At 56.9% G+C, this 8,416-nt stretch overlaps 1 protein-coding gene across 1 annotated transcript in view; it reads right to left on the bottom strand.

Moving 5' to 3' along the window:
* KDM4B (lysine (K)-specific demethylase 4B) overlaps positions 1–8,416 on the bottom strand; it is an 89,971-nt gene that overhangs the window by 26,518 nt on the left and 55,037 nt on the right. The window lies entirely within an intron of this gene.

Raw genomic sequence — 8,416 nt, 5'->3', positions numbered from 1 at the left:
CGGCGCGCCCCCACCCCCCGACGCGCGCCGGGCCCACCCTGTCCTCCCAAGCTCTCTCACGAGACAGGAAAGGGCGTCTTCTCATCCGGTGAGGGGGGGAGGGGACGCTGCTGCATCCCCACTGGGCGCCCCTGGCCCACCCCCCGGAGTCACACCCCATCTGCACACAGTCCACTGCGGTGCTTAGACCCACTCAGGAGCCCAGAAGCCAGGTGGTTTGAGCTTCGGCCGCCTGAAGTCACTTCAAACCAAAAGCTGCCCCCAGTCAGACGCACGCGCCCCTGACCAGGTAAAATGCCCGTGCAATGATTTATAACAGCGGTGATTACAAAGGTTAGGAAGAGGGGAAAGCTGTCCATCTCCATGGGGCAGACAAAGAAGTGAAGGTGATGTGGAGAAGGTGCTCACACAGCCCAAAGTCCCTGCCGCCGGCTTCAGGGGAGGAGGCTGAGAGTCTGGGAGGCTTGGCACTGGACCCCAGGCGGGCAGAGCTTGCCGCAATGCCAGCCTGGCCAGGGGAGCCCCTTGTGCCCAGGCACGGTAAGCGAGGGGCAAACAAGCCTGAGGAGGATGGGCTGAGATGGGGTCCTTCCGCCCCCTCTTCTGCTGTGTAGACTCTCAACACCCCAACAAACACACACCATGTGTTCTTGGAGCCTCTCCCTTGTATCGCACTGTCAGAAGCGCCCAGGAACCAGGACCCAAGCAGGAGCCACCGTGGTCATCCCAGGGAGCTGGGGGCTGGAGAAGCCCGGCAAGGACTGCAGAAGCTGGGCTCAGGACAGCAAGCCTTCAGTCAAGAGAAGGAAGCCAGGCAGCCCTGGCCTCCCGCTTACCTGTGGGCCAAGGCCATGGGTGAGATAGTAGGAGGGACAGAGGGGACCACTGTTTAGGGCAGGGCTGGTGACCTGCCCACAGAGAGTGGGAAGGACCAAAGTCTGGAAGCTTCCAGCTCCATGGGTTACTGAGCTCTGCGACAACCTCTCAGCTCTGTCGTCACTTGGGAAGCAGCAAGACCAACTTATAAACGCGTGGGGGTAGGCGAGTGCCAGTAAAACTATTGCCAAAAAAGGCAGAGGGCTGGATGTGGCACAGGCCATGGTTGGCCAGCTCCAGATGTAGACTCCAGGGCGGGGATCCCCAGCCCAATACTGGTCCACAGCTTGTTATTAACCGGGCTGCCCAGCAGGAGGTGACCAGGAGGCAAAACAGAAACCATCCCCCATTCTCAGGTCTGTGGAAAAATTTCATCTTCCACGAAACTGGTCCCCGGTGCCAAAAAGGTTGGGAACCACGGCTGGAGAGGAAAGGCCAGCTTCAGGGAGAGGCGCTTCCTCGGGGTGGGCTTGACCTGGGGGGCTGTGCTCGCCTTCCTCTGAAGGGGCATGGTCCTCACCTTCTTAGGGGGCCACACCTGTCCCAAGAGGAGGGTGCAGGAGGAGGCCGCAACAGGAGGCCTCAAGGCAGCTGCCCCTGGGGACACCTGCACTGCCGCCTCTGCAGCTCTGCTCCAATGCCCGCCTGTCAGAGAAACAGGCATAGGAGATGCTTATTCCCAAAACCACAGTTTAGAAATGTCGCAGGATTTTTATTTCCCAGGTTGAGTGTGTGTGCACACGCCCCCGCAGGTAAATGCAAGCGTGTGTATGGATGCGCATACGTATGAACGCATTTATAATTGAATATGCACTTATTTTTTCATCCCGTACAATTTCAAAGGATGTTATGAATGCATTTCCATGTTAAATGTGCGTCTTGCCTCCGTGTACAACCGTCTCCATGTACAACCACCTCCGTCACCGCCACTTTCTCAATGGAAATGAAGGGAGCAGAAGGAAAAGACTTAATTAAATGCAGCAATTATGTACCTACCCTGACAAGTCCTTCCCAACCTCCCTCAGCTGGCTCAGAAACTGTGAGATATTTACAACCTGGAAGTCTGAGGATGCTGGGCAGGGAGGTGGGGGGCAAACGCGGCATTTTTTGCAGCCTCTATTCCCCAACCCTGCCCGCTCCCAGGCCAGATATGGGAGCTCAGCGTGGGGACAGCAATAAGCCAACCACCATCAAGTGGGAGGGAATACTTACGACCCAGCGATTTCCAGCAAACTCAATTCATTTAATGAAAAATTGCACAAGAGAGAGAGGCTGGCAGTACAATCTGGCTGCGGAGTGGCAGGGGTCCAGATGGTGCCCGGGTTCCGGGATCCTGGCCGGCTGCGGCCTGGCCGGCGTGGCCACCAACAGCAGCTTGAGGGATTTGTATCGAGTGGCCATGCAATCGCTTTTCCTTAAGTGATTAATAAAAGCACCCCTGTGCACCCTGGAGGGGATGGAGCGGGCCTGGGGCATGTCACCATGGCCTATAGCCCAGCCAGGGTCAGCGCTGGGAGCAGCAGCCCTCATGTCTCCATGAGGTCCTTGGTGGGGCCGGGCGGGGCTGGTCGCTGGTGGGCAGGGAGGTGCGAGGAGCATGGGCAGTGGCAGGAAGCAGTGGGAGGGACGGGGGCAAGGCCCCACAGGTCCTGGGGGACAGAAGGGACACCTCCGGTTTAGGATAGGGCAACAGTCACCTCCATGGGCAGAGCAGCTGAGCCCAGGGTTGCAGACACCATAGACCCATCACCTTGTTTCAGCTCACAGTTTGGCAGAGGAATCTGCTAAGACCAGCGAAAAGAACTTGCAGGGCTGAGCACACCAGAGCACCCCCTCACCCCCACAGCCCCTACCCTTGCCGTCTCCTGATTTATGACCCCTGCACAGTGGAACTGCCCACAGCGCTGTTTCATTTGGGCCTGTGAATAAGGATGGGGCCATGAGCTGCAGGGCTAGCCTGGAAAGAGGGCGGGCCATGACCCTCAGGGCAGCCCATCTGGCTCCCAGCCAATCCTGAGGCCCTGCCAGAGCCACTAAAACTGACTGCGTCTTCTGCTGTCCCTCCAGTGCCTGTGCTCAGCAGCCCTGTCAGCTGGGACCAGCCGGAGAGCATTCTCCCCGGGTGCCTGCCAGCTATTAGTTCTGATGGAGAGACGGGCTGGAAGGGGAGAAGGACTGCTGGCCCCCTGTAGCCTGAGCGTGCCCCAGGGGCCTCTGTACCTTAAAGACTTGGCCACCAGAGCTGCAGGGCGGGGCTCCCGTTTTGGAGCATCCTGCACTGGGCAGCACTTGGGGCAGGGGCCATCCACAGACAGCAGGAGCAGAGGGAGAGGCAGGGACTGGGGTGGACACACGCTGCACGGGGCCTGGGTCCCATGGCCAGGACGCGAGACACGCTGCATTGGCTGTGGGTCCCTGCCCGCCTCCAGGGTGGGCCTGTCCACAGGGGGCTCTGGGCCCCCATTGACTGGGCCCCACCCCAAAATTCTAAGCCCGGAACTGTGGCCTCTCCCCATGTTGCAAGTAGAGGGAGGCAGTGCCCCAACACTCAGAACAAAACAGGCTCAGACGTAGCCTCTCATCAAGGGGGTCCGACAGCCCCACAAAAGAGCAGCGCAGAGAGCCCTTGACCGGCCAAGTTAATTAACCAGCGGGACGCAGAAGGAACAGAGCTGTTTAAAGTGACAGCGGAGAGGAGACACGAGGCCTCCGCCCCCACTCCCCCCACCAGAGGAGGAGGGACAGGATGACCCCCCACCTGCCCTGGCAGCAGATAGCGGCAACCTGCAGAGCGGAAGGCTGGCAACAGCGAGGGTGAGGGCGCAGCTCTGACCGGCCGGAAAGGAGGCCTCCCCTCCCAAGGTCCACACCCAAAGGTGTGAAATCCAAAGACTGTCCGAGGCATCACAGAAACACACTGTGTGTGCACACACACCACGTGCACACACCTCGGGACAACTCTAACCACACCACTCTAAACCCGTGGACCGACTAGACAGGTGTGGAGCCGGCAGACAGCCCTGCGGGGGCTGGTGACTAGTTCAACTACAGAAATGGTCTCAGGAGGGGTCTGCTGTCATAAGAATACAGCATGCACAATCACAATTACAGTACAGTCCTAGTTACAACCAAAAACCTTCAGAGAAAGCCAAGGGCATTTGTCAAACCCCAACCACAGTTCTTTTGATGGGAGAATGGGGATTAAATGATTTTGTGGCTTTTTTTCTTTCCAAATCTCTTTATTGAGCAGGTACATCATTTAAGTTGGTTGAGAGCCAGGCAGATAATGGAATCTGGCCTGCTACATGTTTTTTGTAAATAAAGTTTTATTGGCACATGGCCCCGGCTACAGTCACATTAATGCTGATACCACAGAGCCAAGCAGTCACACAGAGACTGGAAGGCCCCCAAATCCACAAATATTCACTATCTTATCCTTTACAGAAAGTTTGAAAAACCTTGATTTAAGTCACAGAATCCCTTTTATAAGGTATCCTGAAGCCTTGACCCCCTCAGTGTGTCTGTACATACAGAGAAGGAATTAGGAGGTGAAGAAGGTTAAATGAGGTCAAGAGGCTGGGGCCCTAACTCTATTAGAACCAGTGTCCTTATAAGAAGAACAGGCTAGACAAACAGGACTCCGGCCCCTGCCACCCCCAGGGTGAGGACACAGCAGGAAGCTGGCAGTCCACGTACCAGGACTGGAGTCCCTACCAGGAAGCCAACCCCAGTGGCACCCTGGTCTCAGGCTCCCAGCCTCAGGAAATGTGAAGGATAAATATCTGCAGTTCAGCTGCCCAGTTATCAGTACTGCGATCCAGCAGCCTGAGCTGACGAAAGACAGGTGTCTATGTGGAAACCTACTATGGGCCCGGTGTTCACTGAGGAGAGTGAGCTGCACACTCCCCACCACCTGCTGCCAGGATCTGGTGCTCACAGGTGCTAGGAAGCACCTAGAACCTGGCAGGTGGAGGCCCAGCTCTGGAATCACCTCTTTCAGGCTGCACCTACCTTCATACCAGCAACCCAAGCCAGCTGCTCTTGGGAGAACACACCCGTACCCCTAGAGCTCATTAGGACCTTGGTGGGCCTGGGCCAGTGGCGCACACCCCCTAGCTGGGCCTGGACCCCACCTCAAAGGGGACCAGGAGGCTGGACAAAGGGACCAGCCCCATGTAGTCTGCGGGCACCAAGTCTGCTTCTTACAGAGGTGCTACCTCCTAACCTCAAGCCACAGATCTCACACATTCTGCCAGGCCAGCCCGAAGTTTTCTGACTTAACAACGCCAATGCTCACAAGTGGAGGAACACAGGAATCAAGGCCCCTGAATGACACCTAAAGAATGAAGGGGTCAGTCCCTCAGTCACCTTGCCAGGGCCTCTGGCAGAAGACACAAAAGGGCCAGTCTTGGGGGTGAGTTTTATTCTCTTTCTCATGCTGGTGGGTGTGCAGGTGGGTCCCTTTTCTTACTGAATCCACCCTAACACGCTGCACCCACCAGCAGTCATGTTCTAGTCATGCCTCAGAGAAGCATCTAGGACGAGGCCCCGGGTCCAGGCTTGGCTCCCTCTCACCTCAGAGCAGGACGGACAGAAACCTTCCTGGAGCTTCAGAACAGTCTGACAAGCACATTCCAACACTTCAGCTTCCTGAGGTTTGGATGTTTAAAAAGACAGGCTCTGATCTAAATTAGATTTGGCAATTGAAGCCGTAAAGTCCCAGAGCAAAATGGTTTCCCACTTTCAGCTCCCACATTGGAACCGTCACGCCCTCCTTACTACTCAGGCTAAATGGCTGTGCCCCGCAGCCCAGCGACAGGCCTGGCCCTGCAGCACTTCCAGGGAGATGGGGAGAAACTTCCTTAAATACCTGCGGAGGGGAGCAGGAACTCAGGGCCAAGACGGACCACACCCCCCGAGGTCCAGCTGAGCTACCCCCTTGGCTGAAGGACCAGGAGCCCGCTGTGCGCTCTTCCAGTCCGGCCCTTCCAGTTCTGGGCACTCTCTACCTTTTCAAGGCCCTGGCGGGGGGTAGGGGGGCTCCTCCTGCCTCCTCCCCCTCCCCCCAGTTACTGAGCCCCAGGGACTCGCCAGGGTCCCCAAGGACCCCAGTGTACATGTGGCAAGCCTGCTTCAGTTCTGCAGAAGGAAGGGATTCAGAAAGAGAAGGGGGTGAATGGGGGAGGGGAAGGGACAGAGGGGCTGGGAAGGAAGCGGGCAGGGAGGATTCAGGGGCATCAGGGTTTCCACACAGAGCAGCACCCTAGCCGCTGGGGCCTGGGCTGTTCCCCACACAGGGTGCCCCCACAGGGCGCCTCCTGCCATGGAAGCACCCACCTACGTGAACCCCCTACCCCACAGCTCGACCCCATCACAGCCTTGTACAGAAGGCCGAGTCCTGACAGCACCTGCCAGAGGCTCAACAAGACACACGCCTGTCACTTCCAAATGACAAATGGTGAAAGTTACAACCGTGGAGTTCAGGGGCCCTGGGCCTGCTCCAAGTGCCCAGCTGGGGCAGGGGGGTTGTCACCCACGTCAGAAGACTGCCACATCAGAGCAGTGACATGAGTGCCTGGGTCCCGCAGGGCCTACAGCCGAGTTTGAGGACAATGAGCAAACGGGCAGAGCAGAGGTCTGCCTCTGGTGATCAGAGCAGGAAGCCAAGCAGCACAAATAGACTTTTTTTTTCTCTCCATAGCTTGAAAAAACAGAAATGAGAATTGTTGTGTGGATTAGAGAGGATGGCCCCTGGGGTCCAGCAGCGCTTGGCATGAGCTATCCAGGCAGAGAAGGAGGGGTGCCCCACATGGAGGGCATGGAGCAGTGGTGCCTCCTGGGGACTCCTGGTTCCTCTGGGGAAGGAAGCTCTTCGTCTCTGAGCTGCAGGGCCCAAGTAAAGCCAGGCCTCAGTGGAGAGAGGGGAGCGGGGGCCCCCATTCCATTCCTCCGTCCACCCTTAATCATCTCTGGCCTTGATCCTTGACAAGGTCCAACTCCAACTGCTGTCCCTTCCAAGCCCATGAAGCTCTCCCTCGAGCCATCCCACGCCCATGGCTGCCGGGCAGGAGGAGGCCAGTACCATGGCCAGATGGTTGGGGTCTAAAAGAGCCATTTCCTGCTCTCCTGAAACCACAGCTAAGGGATTCTTAAGACGTGTGCCTGGGGCTGCATGGTGTACCAAAAGGACGTAATAAAGAAACTTCAGAACACAAAGAGGATTCAAGAAGTTTCTAGAATGGAGAAACACCTGCCACCCACCCAGGATGGGGGACTGGAAGAGCAGCTGGCTTTCTGCCACGGTAGAGAACAAAAACCACGCGAGAGTCAGACCTCCAAGTTCTGGAGGAAACCATCGCCCACAGAGACTCCACACCCAGCCAAACCATCAGCCCTGTCCTCAGCAGCAACTCCTGGGAAAGTGCCTCAGACCCCAGGGTCAGCCTTTCCACTGTGCTGTTTTTCTGCCCTTTTTGTTTGTTCTCTATTTTCAGAGGCAGAAAGTCTCAAAACATTTCTGCTCTGCTCCTTTCTCCGAAGTCCCCGGAGGATGCCTACTTCCAGTGTAAGGTCAGAGCAGGGTGTCCACAGAGAAAGGGAGTGTGGGTTCCTTCCAGCACCCTGGCATCCTACCCTTCCCCAGGGCTTCCCAAGACATGCCCAGCCACTGACAGTGCTGGAGTGGGTCCCACTGAATCCGGGGTCCCCTCAGCAGGCGTTTTGCTAAATGTAAAGAAGGCATCAGAAAGCAACATCCCACAAGCTCAGATATGCGGCCTGCACCTTCCTTGGGAGGGTGGCACTGGCTTGCCTTGGAGACAAGGATCTGGGTTGGAAATGGGATCAGGATGCCCCAGTACTGGGGCATCCTGATCCTAAAAGAAGACCCCTCCAACACTCCCTCCTCTTCCTCTGGACCTCTCCCCTCCAGGCCCCCTTCCTCCCATTCATCTGTACCGTGAAAGGCATCCTGGCTGCTCTCTGGTTCCCCAGCCTGCTACTGCATTCTCAATGCCTAAGGAATTACGCTTTACAAACTGTAATAATCCCCAGCAAAACTGAAATCATATAAAACGACGTGCTTTGAGAAAGTGTAATGAAAGATCAAATGAAAAACCTACTGAAAGCCAGACCTTCATTTAACACCTCAGCACAAAAGGAAACTCTGCCCTCATGTCAAGCCCCACAGCCAGGAGAGGGGTTTCCGCTGACCCCGCCCTCACGTGAGACACTCCCTGACCCCAGCCTGTTCCTGGTGACCCTGAGGCCCCCCGTCTGTGGGTCTCCCTGGTCAGGACTTCAGACAAGACCCCCTGAAGGCACTGCCAGGGGCTCTGTATTCATCTCAAGCTGGGGGCCTCTGGGGAACAAACACACAAAAACCAACCGTGAAGCCACGCATTGGACCAAACCATTTGGGCCCTGAGGCCTGAGATCTAAAGAATGCAGGGGCCCAGGATTCAGGTGGATCCTCACCAGAGGAGACTGAGGGCTCCCGTCTCCTGGCAGGTGTTCACCAATGCGCCCCTCCCCGGCCCTG

The sequence above is a fragment of the Bison bison genome, unplaced genomic scaffold, assembly GCF_000754665.1.
Source record: "Bison bison bison isolate TAMUID 2011002044 unplaced genomic scaffold, Bison_UMD1.0 scf7180017864492, whole genome shotgun sequence".
NCBI lineage: Eukaryota > Metazoa > Chordata > Mammalia > Artiodactyla > Bovidae > Bison > Bison bison.
Note: the sequence above shows the minus strand (reverse complement) of the source record. Positions and strands in the feature narration are given on the sequence as shown.